Source organism: Typopeltis vanoorti, chromosome 1 (assembly GCF_054136105.1).
Source record: "Typopeltis vanoorti isolate ZY-2024b chromosome 1, IOZ_Tvanoo_1.0, whole genome shotgun sequence".
NCBI lineage: Eukaryota > Metazoa > Arthropoda > Arachnida > Uropygi > Thelyphonidae > Typopeltis > Typopeltis vanoorti.
In genome coordinates, this window is record NC_143549.1 from 132,239,655 (window position 1) to 132,256,753 (window position 17,099).

At 34.4% G+C, this 17,099-nt stretch overlaps 1 protein-coding gene across 1 annotated transcript in view; it reads right to left on the bottom strand.

Moving 5' to 3' along the window:
- The window catches only part of LOC150110436 (uncharacterized), a 286,950-nt gene that overhangs the window by 34,830 nt on the left and 235,021 nt on the right, over positions 1 to 17,099 (bottom strand). The window lies entirely within an intron of this gene.

Here is a 17,099-nt window from a genome sequence, read left to right on the forward strand (position 1 = left end):
TTCTTATAACACATACAGAAGCAGGTTTTCAAAAATGTGCAGCATTTACAGACCTCACAGCTGCACATGACACTGTGTGAGGTAGAGAATGCTTCTTAAGTTACTTTTTTATAATTTTTATAATACCATGCAAAAAGTTAAGTTTTCACAAAGAATCTATAGGTCTGTTTTGATAAAACAGACCTGTAGATTAAACAATGGTCTACCCCAAGGCACTGTTCTGGCCCTGCTGTTCATCAATGTGTATATTAGTGATCTGCCCTCTACAATCTACAGGTATGCTGATGATCTGGCAATAGCAATTCAAGATCAATGACTAAAAGTGACAGAGGATATATTAACATGAGATATAACTATGCTAAGTGCCTATTTTAGGAACTGGAGATTACAGACAAACCTAAATAAAACAGAGATATCTTGTTTTACCACCTCTGTCATAAACAGACCCACAAAAAACTTGAAACTGAGATGGACAGTCAAATACAAAAGTATAACCCAAACTTTAAATATGTGGAGTCACACTGGACAGGATTCTGACATTCTCTCAGCATTTTACCATGCAAAAAGTCCCTGCTGCTAAAATGGCATCCCACAACACCACCACCATTCAGAAGCTTGCTGGCACATCATGGGGAGCCACAGCAGATAGGCTCTGAACTGTAGCTATCAGTTTGGTCTATATCCCAGCCAAATATTGTGCAACTGCGTGACTGAACAGCACACCTGCATCTAAGATCAATATCCTAACTACCGGCATGAGAATCATAATAGAACAATCAAACCAGCCCCACAACACTAGTTCCCAGTTTTGAGCAATATCACACCACCAAGCCTACACAGAAAGCAATTCTTTAATAAAAAAAAATAAAAAAAAAAAAAAAAAAAAACCCGAACAATTGGCAACTCCCAATCCACAGTCAGTACAAAGCATGGTCAACCATGCCCTGGACAGTAATCGTGGCAGCGTATTTATTTCTTGTGTTTTTCTAGGCTGATGTGACAGAACTCCCGGTTTTTTCAAAATATGAAATATTGCAAGAACAAAGAATTTAGTACACACCAGAACAAAGAGGAAGGGAGTTGACTTTTATGAGATAAGTGTAGATAGCTTCATATGAGGTTTGAAAGCAGTGCAGAGATTATATATTTTTTTAATTTCTGGCTATTTTTTCAAAGATGCCCCAGAGAACAGTAACACCATTACTATAATCTGCATGGTAAGAGAGATCTGAAGTGATAGGAGGAAGAACTTGTTTTGGAATCAATGGAAATTTCAAAAATGAAACTAATCATATAAATATTTATTGTATGATGAAACCTGTGGAGCACTCATGACTAAACAAACATACACACATAACAATGAATCTACTTCATACACCAGGTAGATCCATTAACAAATGCATTTTAGAACATCAAGCTGCCACCATATCTGTCTCATCAAACCACAGAAATCTGGCCTCGCACAACACGGAATTGAAAACCCAAACCATAGGATCCATTGAAAGAAATCAAACTTCTACATAGATCTTCATATAAACATGAACACTTATATAAAGAAAGTGCTGAAGCCCTACGTCACAGACCTAATTGAATAAGAAACTCAAAGAGTTTCATGCCGAATATAGAAACTATATAAAGTTCGGCGATTCCAACAAATATCCAGCAAATACCTGGATAGTGCAGCACCTGATCCATTAAGGTAGTGCAAGCTAAGGCAACTCATAGAAAGGGTGGAGCAAACTCCAATCACTATTCTTGATATTTACCCATAATGTGAACTTAGCTCCTAGGAGCTGTATTATTGTTCAACATTATGAGAGAAGGTCACTACCAGTCACTACCGGTTTCGACCTTTTTTGAGGTCTCATCAGTGAGTAGGTAGACCTAGTTAATACCAAGTTTGTAGCGAACAGAGCTTGCATCCCTTTTATGAGGACTGCCAAGAAGGTGTCCTAATAAATTACTAATTATATGACGAGCCAAAGGCTTCAATTCGGTGACATGAACTTATTTAAGTTAAGGGATATTATATCCTATATTGTTTCTTAGCCGAATAATTAGTAATTTATTAGGACACCTTCTTGGCAATCCTGATAAAAGGGATGCAAGTTCTGTTCGCTACAAACTTGGTATTAATTAGGTCTACCTACTCACTGATGAGACCTCAAAAAAGGTCGAAACCGGTCTGGTTTCGACCGGTTTCTAAATTAATGTTGAACAATAATACAGCTCGTAGGAGCTAAGTTCACATTATGGGTAAATATCAAGAATAGTGATCGGATCTTGCTCCACCCTTTCTATGAGTTACCTCAGCTTGCACCACCTTAATGGATCAGGTGCTGCACTATCCAGGTATTTGCTTACGCTTGGAATCGCCAAACTTTATATAGTTTCTATATTCGGCATCGAAACTCTTTGAGTTTCTTATTCGGCTAAGAAACAATATAGGATATAATATCCCTTAACTTAAATAAGTTCATGTCGCCGAATTGAAGCCTTTGGCTCTTCATATAATTAGTATTTTAATTTAATTCTATAACATGCTACTGCAAGCATATTGGGATTCCATTGTAAGCATGCACCCTAACTGTGTGTTATTCCTAGTATTGTTTGAATTAACTGTACTGAAGATGTCCTATGATACTTAGGACGAAATATTGACTTATTAAAAATCTTATTACTGTGGTTATGTGTGTATGTTTAGTCATAAATATGGCTGTGTTAAGCTCTCCAAAATTTGGGAAAAATCAGTCCTTAGACCTCTCACCCAACATCCATGGATAATTACCAGCAGCCATCTAAGGACTACAGTTTAACATCTTCCACTTATTGTGTCCTTTTCTGTGTGTGTCATTACAAGTTTTATGTTGTATTCCAGAAAATGTCTCTGTGAGAGAGGAGTGAAATATCGGAACTATTAAACCTGTTCAATTATTTCTTTGTGCTGTTTTATTTTACTAAACCTAATTAGGAAAAGAGTGATGACAGAAGGTCAGCTTTATCTTTAGTTGCTGTAACTGTAGTACCATCTGGATAAGAAATAGGCAGAAATACAGTGAGAAAAAGTTACATTGGCCTTGCACGGGATCAGAAGAAATGGCTTCCATTTGGATGGTTCTTCTATTAGTCTTTATGATGTCAGATTTAGATTTACTGATGGCTGTTTTGCATTTTTTTGTATGCTTCAGCATAAGTGTAGTATGGAGCTGGGGTTCTTTTTGCAAGCTACCTGTGGTAAGGTTTTTTTTTTCACCAATTGCTTTAGTATATATTTTGTTGGAGAGTGGGCAAGAATTTTGGTTAGAATGGCAGGATGAAAAGCTTCATGTTAAGATAATTTCTGTGAATCTCTCACAGCAGGTGTTTGGGTCAGAAAAGTGGAACAACAGCCAGACTACGGAAAGAAGAGCAAAAAGTTTCATAAGATAAAACAAATCATGAAGTGTGTAATATGAATAGTTGAGGTAGATTATGATTGATGTAGTGACAATTTGGATTTCTGTCAAAAGTAGGAGGTCCAGTCTAGATGTCTAAGTGATGATAGGTACCATTTATGTTGAAATTTATGCCACAGATTATTAAGATGATGTGAAAGTGATGTTTTTATTTTATTTCATTATTTTATTTATTTTTAATAGAGATTCTGGCATGCTTTGTATATCGTGCTTGGTTTGGCTTATTAATTGGAATTAGTTTTTTAGGAAGATTTATTTTGAATGCAGTGACATTGTTGTTTGTATCATTCTGGTTCTAGGTTGGATGAAAGGATAGAGCTGAAACATGCAGTAAAGGAAGATACTCTTGGGCATGACACCCACAAAGAGTGCCCACTCTCTCTCTCTTGTTCCCAGAACTTGATGTAATTTTTAAGTTTTTCATGACAAACAATGAATCTTCCAGAATGGTCAAAGCATGACAAATCATAAGAGCCTGAAATATGGAAAGGTCGAAGCTGGTCCTTTGCAGATGAAAAAAATAAGGAAATCTTGAGGCAGGTTGAAAAGATAATTGAACATTAAGAGACTTAAGTATCAAGACAAAGTCCTGCTATTTGTTACAGTGAAACGCAATGTAACTTTATCAGATAGTAACTTTATCTCGAGTTCCTTTATCAGATGTAACTTGCCATAAATAAGTGAAACACGGTGCATGATTCCTATATGGAAAAAGGAATGGAAATGATTTAATAACTATGGAAAGCCTGTGCCTTTCGATATTTTACACAGAGCTGCTGACTAGGAAAGCACCTGATCCTTGCATCATAACAAAACCTAGTACAAACAAACATTTAAAAAGACCTCTGTAATTGTGATCAAGAAATCAATCTCAACAAATAATGATGCCCAGAAATCTCAAGAATATGGATGACACACATTTGACTCACATAACTTTTGTGTCAAGCAATCCTTTACTCCAGGCATAATTTGACAATAATAAACCTCAGTTCTTATTTTAAACATTGATTATACCACCAGTATTTACTGGTATTTTTCATTAAAGGATCACAGAATTTGATATCTGGCTACATAAAACAAGACTGCAGCTTTGATATTAAAAAAACAAAAGAGGTCAGGCTAAGAGGCTAATGGTTGACCAAATTAGTGATACTTTGACTTAAGAGGTGTGACAATTTAATTCCTGGAATGCACCTGTAAAAAACCTAGGTTCAGAACTATACATAAGTGGCTACTGTCGCCTTCGAAGTAGTCCTAGTCCACTTATGCATTTGGAAACAAATTTCTGGAAACAGGCCTGGAACTCTTTTTCCAGAATACTCTCGAGTTCCTTTATCAGATTATGCTGGATATCAGTGATGTCAGAAAACCTTCGTCCTTTTAGCACAGTCTTTAATTTTGGAAACAGCCAGAAATCATAGAGAGCTAAGTCAAGTGAATTAGCAGGATGACCTAATTTGATAATCAATTTTTTTTTGGCAAGAAACTCTCTCACAATGAGTGCACTATGGCTTGGTGCATTGTCGTGATGGATGATTCCACTTGTCAGGCCACAATTCAGGTCTTTTTTTCCAAACAGAATCTCATAATCTTTTCAGCACCACTAAATAGCATTGTTGGTTGATCGTTTGTCCCTGTTCAATGAATTCATATCAGACTATCCCCTTCAAAGAAACACACCAGCATGGTTTGAACTGCGAAAGTGACATATTTTTTTCGGACATGGTGAACTTTGGGTTTTCCACTACATGATCTGGCATTTTGTTTCGGGATTGTACCAGAAGCACCAGGTTTCATCACCCATAATTACTCTCGGAAATGTGCTTATTTGCAGAAAGATCAGTCGCAACTTCAACCAGCCACTGCTGCTGCTGTTCATCTGTCAAGATCCAAGGCACAAACAATTTATTTGCAGAAATCTTTTGCATACCCAATTCTTCAGTTAAAATTACCCTGACTGTTTCTCGATTCATTTGCAATTCATCAGCCATTAATTGCATACTTAATTGTCTATCAGACCATATCAAATCTTGCACTCCGTTCACATTTGCATCCATCATTTTTGTTTTTGGATGTTCACTTCTAGGATTGTCATTCACATCTCACCCAGCATTGAATCTTATGCCACTCAAAGATACTCGACTTTTTCAGAGCATCCACACCATATGCCACTTTCAACAGCTCCAATGTTTCAGTAGCAGTTTTGCTGATTTTCACACAAAAGTTGATGTTAACACGCTGCTCCAAATTTCGATCACACATTTTTATGCCAAAGTTTATATGCAGATCTCTATTGTTTTTGCAATAGCCAACCAGCAAATGGCTCTATCGCTTTGAGGTTTACACACACACACACACACACACACACACACACACACACACACACACACACACACACACACATTAGTTAAAAGATGTTCAAACACGATTATTCACGTAACTCCAACCAAATCACCACATGGGGCAACACTATGCAGCGTTTCCAGGAATTAAATTGTCACACCATAACTAGTTTCTTTTTCTCTCTCTCTCTCTCTCGTGTGTGTGGGTGGGTGGGTACTTACTCCAGATGATGATGTTAATGTAAAAGTCAAAACACTGGGAAATTAAAGTTATTATTACTAACACACAGTAGTAGTCTCCAAAATTTTACTGTAATAAGTTCTGGTGATGGATTTACTCAAACCATATTTTACCTCTGACATCAAATTCTTTGATTTTGTACTTCATTTCAGACATTTAACTTGCAAAAACAAGTTTTGACAAAAAAGAAGAATGCTAGAAGAAGTCCTCTTTTTTTAGTGCTAATTAATTATTCTGTGGAACATTTTAACATCTGTGTGTTAAGGCTTAAATGCTACAAGGACCATCATGTTGGAGGTTTAATGGAGTAGTGACAGCGCTAAGAAAGCATTAAAAACTAATTTTAATGCTTCCAGTATTTCGTCTCAGTCACTGAGACATCTTTAGGGAGTACAAATAATACTTGTAATAGCACACACACACAAAGATAACATAATGCTCAATGAAACACGTGGGTGACTCTAAAGTCCTGTCTAAGTGGTATGCTCTCTGTGGATTTCACCTCTGTGGGTGACATAGGATGTAAACTGGAATCTCTGACAACTATTGTTTCCAAGTGGTCTGCAAGGCCAGATTGACCACAGTAGTAATTGCAGATGTAGGATTTGTGTTCATCTCAACAGATAGCAGATGATCTACTTGTTTATCTGAAGTAAGCCAACTTCACTATTTTCACTGTATTTCACTAACTTCACTATTTGGACAATTCTATGTCAAAACTCCACATCTGTAATGAAGGTTAGTGCTAAATACCTAAGGATACTGTTCAATTTTAGAAATGAAGGAAAACTTTTGTTTGCCTTTCTTAGATTTCCTGATATTCTCCATCAACAACCAGATGGAGAATCAGGAGATCAAAGAATTTTTTTTTTCATGGAAAATTTAAAATTTAAGTCTTTCAAAAGTAAAAAAAAAAAGACTGCTACATCCATATCACTATTAACTATTAACTATCGAAACTGGTTCATCATGTTGCTGAGCTTAAAGGAGCCAGCCTCACTACTTCAGTCCTGGAAGATTTCCTCATTTCTTTTGCCTGAAGAGGTAAAATTTTATTCCTTGCTCCTGTGGTTTGTCACATTCCAGAAGATCTGCTGTTGGCTATTTGCCAGACTGGTTTGCCAAGTTGTTATCATAGTTGGTGGTATATATGAATGCCATGGTGGTGGTACATTCGATGGCATCTGTGCAATACTGTCTACTGTAATGTCCAGAGCTTCTAAGAGTGCTTTTATTGACAAATCAAAGAGCTGTATGGCAGTCTGATGAGTGTTATACAGATTCTCCCACTGTGGACAAAAAAAAAAAAAAATGGCTATGTGAGATTATCTGGCAGTGATATTATTTTGAGAGTGTAAAGCAGAGATAGCTCTTGATGTGAAGAGACAAGGGTGGTCATTTGCCTCAATGTAGAGACCATGAATTGGCAAAGTTCAAAATGAATGCATACCAGCTGTCTTCTTCTACTTGGAAAATTTAAATCTGTTTGCAAGCACCCATTTTCAAAGAGTATCAATGGCTTCCTGCAACTGTCTTTCTATGACACTCTTTCTATGATATTATATGAATGACAGAAGATGTTAAAGTCATCCACATAAAGGGCATTACTTACAGTTGGAAGAAGTTGTTCTGTTATCAAGTTAACCACTGCAAAAAGCATGACATTTAAAACTGAATCTTGTTGGGACAACCTTCTCTTGGTTATAAGGTCAAGAGAGAGAGAGAGCAGTTCCCTCTGAGTCCAAAATTGTGGTCTTACAATTATGGTTAATAAATTTTGATACTAAGTGCTCGTGTTTTAGGAAGGCACCTTGAATGGATGCTTCCTATCAGACTAGATGATTGGTTCTGAATGATGTTTGTAGAAGGAAGCCAGATTGTGTTCTGGGAAAAAGGTTCTCTCCAGAAACAATAAAAGATGAGAATTAATCATTTTTTTCCAAAAGTTTTGCACAAGCGGCTTCTGGATCCTTTTCTGGTTTAGGAAAGGCAATAATAATCATCTTTGTCTGGTATCCAGAAAAAATGCTCTCACAGATAATTCTGTTGAACAGGCATAGCAACTAATCCTTGGCAGATGGCCAAGGATGTCTGATCATCTCATCATGGATGTTATCTGGGTTAACAACGTTAGACAGCATTGGGAAGAAAAGAAAAAAAAAGCTTTCATTTCTTGTTTGTGAACAACCTGGTGTTTTCTTTTATACTGTACAAAGAGAAAAAGAATTTGTTATTCTGTGTTTCATTTTTGTGCAAGGAACTTGGGAAGGTTGGTGAGGTGGGGGGGGGGTGCTTCTGATGTTTTTTTGAAAACATCTCACCAAGCATGTTAGTAACTGCTGTTAGGTTGCCAATTGTATAACCATTAGGTTCAAGAATCAATAGTGGGCAGGTGGTATGTCTGCTCTTCATTTTCCAAATTTTATCCCAGACTTTGAAGTTGGTTGCTACTTGTTACAGATGTGCACTGGATCCAGGATTCCTTTTGGTTAAGATGATGATGTATCTTGCTCAGACTTGGGCATGTTTAAAAGCAATAAGGTTTGTTGTGGTACATCTACAGAAGATACTCTAAGCTTTCTTCTGTGCTTCTTTTGCTGCTGCATAATCAGCATTCCACTACAGTTTGAAAAGTGGAAACTGACTAGTTTTTTATGAACTGCAGTTGTGGCAGCTTTTGTAATACATTTTGTCACATGATTCACTGCATCACTGACAGGAGATGAGCTGACCAATGCAGAACTCAATTCTGCTAAGGACAGGGCCGCATTTACCATTAGGCGCATGAGGCACAACATGGGGCCTCACTCTCTCTAGGGGGCCTCATTTTAAAACCTTACTCCTCACAAAGAACAATAAAAAAACAGCGTAGTTATAGTTGCAAAATAAAATACTTATTTTTAAATATTAAATTCATAATATAAAAACTAGAGGCCGCTGAAAAATTTGTGAGGCTTCCCACTTGCATTTGAAATACATTGTTTTTTCCTTAGAATATAAAACTAACAGGAACTCTGTATTCCATAAAATTCATGTATTTAAGCATATCATTTCTTTGCTGGACTTATATACACGTCCAGCAAACCTGGATAATATTGTCCACCTGCTGAAAGAACATGGATAAGTGTAGTTTGACCACAATGTCCATTAGAAGGTACGATAATCCTTCACACTGAAAAGAACACTTAACTACATTACCTTGCGTATGTAGTAGCTACGTTCTGTGGCCTACAGCAAGAAACGCAGTTGCTTGCCTTATGCTCGGTAACCAGAATCTAAGTTACATCAGACTAAATACTTATGAGTTATATTAATTTTGCTGCTTGCTTTTATCGTATAATTATAGTTTTTAATGCCAGTGTAAAATAAGAAATCCTTTCATACTTTCTTCACTTCATATTGTATCACTTTGGAAGATCAATGTCGCTATCAATTTTTTTGCTAATTATTTTAATCCCCAATACATTTTAAAATTCTCCAAGAACTTGATTGAAGATAATTATTTTTGTCAAACAATTATTTTATAAATTCATGAAAATCCGAATCTAAAAACGAATACAGCCTCCATCTGTTCCAAATCAAGTTTCCAATTTTATTCATAATCTTAGTTCGAAGGTAAGTTATCATACGTAAATCTTGAATCATATCATGTAATGCGTACTTTTTATAACGTAATCTGTAGGTTTTTGCATTTCAACTTTCTTGGTTTCCCCTAATCACTCGCTACAAATCAAAATAAACGGCAGTTATGAAGTCAACTGTTATGTACATATTTTCGGCTAATTTCGATATTATATGGCGGTACTGAAGTAGCGATATTTTCCCTACAGTTTATCTTTTGAAACATGTGTAGGTGCACGCATTAAGAAATTTTATTTCCAAAATTTTCATAACAGAATTAATTCGCCTTTAACTCCCCCCCCCTCCCAAAATTATCACCACACACACACACAAAATACTGCTAGATAATATGTGCGCACTTTCTTTTTGTTTGAATTCGTTATTTCTCCAAAGTAATTGTAATGTTGCAGTTTTAAACAAAAGACAACGCCGTAGAATCTCTGATAAAATACCACTGGATATAGAAACTCACAATCAGAAACGCCGAGTAATGCAGTTTAACATCATTTGTTGTTCATATAAAAAAAATCGTTCCTAAAATTGAAATGTGCGACCATATGATCTTATTTTGCAAGGAAAGGAAGCAAAATGTCATATTTATTTCAATAAATGTTATTTAAAAAATATAAATATTTGACATAATATTTCCACTGCAAACAAACATTTTGATTATTTATCTTCGCACATGTGAAATTCGTTTTTATTTGGGAAGAGACACAATAAGTAAATTGTGCAGGAAAAAAGGGTCAATCCAAGAAATTCAGTGCACATAACTACAATAATCTGTTAACGGGGGGGGACCACATTTTAACAGATAGAATGCTGATGAAACTTCATCAGCATTCTGCCTTTTTATTAGGTCAAAGGGATTTTAAGTATATTTGCAAACAGATATATTCAACATAACTTAGCCAGTTTTGTTGTAAAAAGTGCCGCATTTGAAAAAATATTAGCGGCATAATAATAAAATAACAAAATTCATAATGCTTCAGAATAACTTTATCATTTTGATAATACCAAAACAAGATGAAACATCTGTAGAAATCTATTATTATTATTATTATTATTATTATTATTATGAGAGTCCTTTTAATTAGAACTCTATAAAGATATACTTAATAAATTTGTATTTTTGTGTTTTTAAATAAATAAACTAGTTTCATTTTGTCACAGATGGTTTTCGCTGGACTACCTGGACTTTTAGACTATTGTTCTTATCAATATTGTAAAAACTCGATTATAACTTAAATATTCCAAAGCACATTATATCTTTTTTTTTATTTAGGTCAAGTCCCATAAGAATGTTGTAAAAAATAACCTTCTTTATCTCTGTATATTTTTATATTAGATATTTTTGTAAATAGCTCTTTGGAAATTAACTGTATCTACTTCTTTAATAAGAATATGTTAGTGTTAAAAACAAAGGCAATGTTTTTTGCCAGAGCTGTATGTAATAGACTCTATGGCAGCATTAGAAAGGTTGTTTATTAAATTTTGTGTGTATGAGAAAGGCTTACAAGCTCTGCACGTAAACACCTCCGAAGTCAGTCAGAAAGGTTCAAACAACATTCCGATGGTCAGCAACTTACAATCAAAAGAAGGCACAGAAGAGAATAAAGAGCAGGCCAAACTTGAAACTTAAGATGAAAGAATCATGCCGAATTCTTCGGGGAGTTAAAACTTCATGCGAGGTCTCAGAGAAGGCATAATAAAAGGGGACAAAGCCAAGGATATAGGGCTTCCCAGATCCAGAAGTTGCTAGAGAGAGAGAGAGAGCTTCCCGGTTCCAGTCTTAAGAGAAGGCTTTGAGTTGCCGACAGGAGATGTTCCAATCGCCGGAGAAAAGCTTCCAGGCCAGAGAGAAATCCCGGTTGACAGTTGGCAGCAGAAAAAGGAGGCAGTCGTCCAGGCATTTTTGGCAAGCCCAAGCAGAGAAGAAAAGGCGAGACAAATTACCCGAAGCACCTTCGTTCGGAAGTTTTCCCTTTAGCTGTGGGAGAATAATTTTTTTCTGGAGCTGTATATGAGTACCGCAGGGCGCAGTTCACAGTCCGCTATTTTTCTGATGAGATATTTCTGAAGCCAGATTTCCTGAAGATCTGAGAGGAGAGAACTGCCTTAGAACTTTTTGTGCAAGAACTTTGACTGAATGTGCGATACAGAGCTTTTGTAAGTTATATACTTTTGTACAATTCCTCTTATAATGTGTTTTATTTCGACAATTAAGATTTAGATTAACAGTAACAAGAGAATCTATTGGCATATTTGAAGTTGATATATTTGTAAAAGTAACTTAATAGAGAGTTTGCTAACCTCTTTGCAAGTATACTAGATGTTTAATAATTGAAAATTGTAAACAGAGTAAATAAGTTTTTGAGTTAAAGAAAGTTCTTGTGATCATTTTGAAACACGTTCCAGAGACAACAGACGTTTTTTGTGTGCTGCTGCTATTTGAATTAATTAGTTGGGTAGCAGTTTCTATATCACATAAATAGAGCATTTGAATTTCAAGTTTATTATTATTATTTATAAATTAAATTGAATTTTCAGTTCATTTTTTGTACATCAAGATTCTAGTCATTTTAGGGTAAAATGTCGAGTAAACAAGTGGATGTTAGTGAGCATAGCAAGTTATTGTTACTATTTATTGCCTCTACGTTTTAACTGAAGCTGGAATTATTATGCTTATTACTGCAACTTAAAAAAAATCAAAGCTGGAGTTGAATAAATCTTGCAATAAATAAATGTTGTAATTCCATAAATATGATGATTTTTGCTATAATTTTTATTACCGTAAATTCAAAATTTTTATTTTTAGTGAGAATATCTGAACTTTACAGTTCATGAAGTTCCAATTTTTACCTTGATTAGCAAGCTTAATTTGATTACATTTAAATTCTTTTTAAAAAAAACAAAAAAAACTTTTATCCTAATAATTACCATACCTTTTATTAAAAAGGTATGGTAATTATTACCATTCCTTTTAATATTTTTTCGGTATTCAGAATTTTTGTAGCAACTATGATGCTTGTCAATGAAACTTATCAAATAAAATCAACGTTCTCAAAATCAATAATCAACACTGCAATTGAAATCTTTCACAGAAAGATTTTAATTACATCTTTCTTTAAATTAATTATGATTCAATTACATGGAATATTTAAAAGTGTAATATATATATTTAGAATTACATTAAAAGATTTTAAACTATTTAGAAAATTTAATATTAAATATAAATTATTGTAGAAGTTGCATAATTATTTATAATCCATCGATATAAGTTAGTCATTTATTTATATAAAATGACTTACAAGGTTACTAGTTTAATATTACCAAGTTTTTTTAATATTATTATTTATTGTATACATGTGAAATTCGTTTATATTTTTTGAGAATATACACAATAAATAAATTGTGCAATAAAAAGGGTCAAATATTGTAGAACAGTCAAGGAAATTCCAAAAAACGGTAAGTGAACTGATAGTTTAGCTACCATTATTTGGCTAGTACTTGTCAAGCAGTATACTGTATAGAAGTGTATATACCTAATTATCTGGTTAAAGTAGTTGTTGCAGTCGGTAAGAATATATTATTCAATTAATTATTATTCTTATTTTACTGTTAATCGTTTATTTTAACAAAACGAAGATACTACTGTTTCTATTTTTGTATTTTTTAAGCTTTTAACGTAATTGTTTATTTTATTTATATGTTTATTTTGGATTTAATAAATATTTATTTCGCTTTTGATAGATTAATACACAAAATGATGGTAAGAAAATTTGAATCTGCAGCTAGTAAAAGAAAACGACTTAGAGAAAATGAAAAACAGCTAAATAGTCAAAAGGGGGCAATTTTGTCTTTCTTACATTCTGAAAATGAAGAATTTCGTAGAACTGAAGTTGTACTTCACAGTTCTTGGAATGAAAACAAAACATTGGTATCATTATCAGGAGGTCCACGCGGTTAGCCTGGTGGCTTTGCGCTTCACAACCATATGCCTGGGGAAGGAGTGTCCTAGGTTCAATTGCCGTCAACGATGTGAGGAGCTGAAGGATCTTCCTCAGTCACAGCCAAGTTAGCCGGTCTTGGCGTGGACAGCAGGGTTTTTGAAAAACACCAGATAAACCATGCCAGTTTATCTGGTGTTTTTCATCCCGCAAGCAGGCAAACCAGTCCGAGGACACACGGATTACAATCAGGATTATTGACCCAGCCATAGGTCTGATTCGTCAGCCTATGCCGATTCGGAGTCTGGATAAAATTTGGGGGGGGGGACTAGATGGTGCTGAGAACTCCCGTAAAAAGGGGGGGAATGCTGTATCATCACATGAAATTTATTTATTATCAGGAAGAGATGAAAGTGAAAATGAGGAACATCAAAATGATGTGGGAAAAAATGAAACAAATGAAGAGGATTCTGAAGAAAATTTTCAATCGGAGTCCGTACTTACCAGCAAGCAAGCTATCTCTTAACCTATTGATTTAGCAGTGTGGCCACTTACTATAAATGAACAGTTTATCGAGCATATTTTAATAAATATGCCCCAGAATGTTGGTAAAATCGAAAATTTAAAAAAAGAATACACAGAACACAATAGAATATATGTCAGAAATGTAAATATATCACATTTTTACTGTAAAAAGGCGAAAATGGAACAAAGGAGAAATGAGAGTGGCTAATACAATCTGAAGAAAATTATTGGAGAGGTTTTAAAAAGAATAATAGCTACCATTAAGTTACTGAGTAAACTAGGGCTAGCATTTAGAGGAAATACAAATGATATTTTTTTCTGATTCTTGCAGAAATTATTTATAGTATTTACATTATTTAAGTAAATTTGATGATTTTTTAAAACATCACATGAAAATGTACGCCAACTGTGGTTCTGACAGATCAAATTATCTTTCTTACCATACTTGTGATGAATTCATAGCTTTAATAGCTAAAAAAACAAGAGAAATATTAATATCAGAAATTAAGGAAGCTGCTTATTTTGCAATAATACTCAATTCAACACCAGACATTGCCCATAACGACCAACTAGCTATGATATTTAGGTATGTTGCGGCAAATTCTGACATTAGAGAAACATTTATTGTGTTCATCAGAATTATACAACATAATTCCTTATATTTAGAAGAGGTAGTATTAAAAAATTAGAAGAATTATCTCTGGATATAAAAATGTGCAGAGGGCAAAGCTATGATAACGCTGCCAATATGAAAGGTATCTATATACAGGTTTACAAGCTAGGCTGAAAAAACGTAACCCTTTGCACATTATATACCGTGCTCTAGTCATTCCTTAAATTTAATTGGCAACTATGCTGCGGAATCTTGTCCGGAAGCAGTGCAATATTTTTGTTTTATTCAAAATGTATATAATTACTTTTCATCTTCAACAGAAGATGGGGTATACTCCTTAAACATTTAGAAAAAAAATCTTTAACAGTTAAAAGACTAAGTGAAAAGAGGTGGTTCGCAAGAGCTGATGCTATATTGGCTTTGAAACGTGGATATAAACAAATTAAAGATTACTTGAACTATCCATTTCTCCTCATGAAAAAACCTATTTCTAAATTAGACAGCTCATCATTGGCTGAACATTTTGACAAACCAGAAACAGCAATTTTAACAGTTATGTGGGACAAAATTTTACAACAAATATGGATTTGTTTTTAGCTAATAATTTGTTACACTCTTTAGTTGGTTTTATTTTAGATATAAGAAATAGTTTTGCTGCTGTAAATGAAGAAGCGAATTTATTAAAAGATGAGACAAAATTTAAAGATGAAAAGGAAAGTTAAAAAACGAAAAAAAAAAAATGATTGACGAAGTTTCACAATCTAACAATGAGATTATATTACATGGGAAAGAAAATTTCGCTGTGAACACTTTTAATGTCATTTGCAATAAGCTAATTTTGGAAATTAATGAAATAACAACAAGCTATTTCGACATATTAGATATGTTTGACATTTTTTTGAAGGAAGATATAGATCAAGACAAGTACAAGATTAGTATTTTGATAAAATTTTACAAACTTATGGGACTGATATTGATCCAGAAAAATTTACTGATGAAGTTAAGCAATTTTTAATAATGATAAAGGAAGAAAATTCTTCAATTAAAAATATGTGCAAATTTATAAACAATGGGTTAAGGTCTACTTTTCCGAATGTAGAAACAATTTTAAAAATATTTTTGATGATGCCTATTTCATATGCAAGTGCTGAACGCTCATTTTCAGTGTTGAAACGAATAAAAAATTATTTAAGAAGCAACTTGCACCAAAATAAAACACGTGACCTGTCGTTATTATGCATTGAATCAGATGTAATGGACTCAATCAATTATGATGACATTATAAATATATTTGCTAAAACCAAAGCCAGAAAAAAAATTTTAGTTATTAATTTTTTTATTTAAATTTGAACTGATTTATTTTTATACTTTTTTTAAAATGCAAATATATGTATACCAATGTTGTATTGTGTTATTAAAATGAATTACTATGGAAATGTTGACTTTTATTTTCAATAAACTAAAAAAATGCTTATTTTTGAGGGCCTCATAATGATGTTGTGCCTCGGGCCTCCAAAAGTATAAATATGGCCCTGGCTAAGGAAGAGAGGATGGACAAGTCAGCTTGCTCAACTTTTCATAGTGATATCTGCGATGTTGAAAATGCTTGCCCATGCAAAAAAAAAAAAAAAAAGGGGGGGGGGGGATCACAGGGATTTATCACACCCAAATAAGCTGTCATCACTTTTCTACTTAAATACTTAAATAGTAGGAAGAGAGAGTGAGCAGACACTGAGTGTTCAAGTAGGCTTACAGATGCAACTCTGTGGATAGTGTCTGAGCTAACATCAGAGGAAGAGTTGAACGAAGCTTGATAACAATAATCTCTCCCCCCCTCACCCCCCCCCCCCTTCTTGGACATAAGAGCATCTTGTATTGGTTGGAACTTGCTGGAAGGAGGCAAGGATGGTGACTTCTCTGCTGGAAGGTCCATCCCCTATCCTGTCTTTACAAATTATGATTACAGTTCATAATACAAGTCGCTAGGCTTTAGGCATGTTTCTTACAGCAAAAGCATGTTGGTTTATACTTCTGCAAGAGAGTCTTGATGTTGTTGATGTTCAATGAATTCATGACAATTCCATTGTAGAAATGTTTTCATTATTTCTGGTGGTGTCATCTGACTTCTGATGTGATATCTTGTTTCTATTAGCCTTGGATTTTTTCTTTATGGAGAACTGTGAACAGCCAGTGTTCATCATTCTTCATCATCAGGAAAAATATCCAAGACATTGTCAAATTGGACTCTCTTTAGGCACTAAGCATATTAATTGTTTCATCATCTAGTTGCAGGGAGGGGGGGGGAGAACAGATACCAATCTTTTCTATTAATGGAGAGACATGTTTTGATTG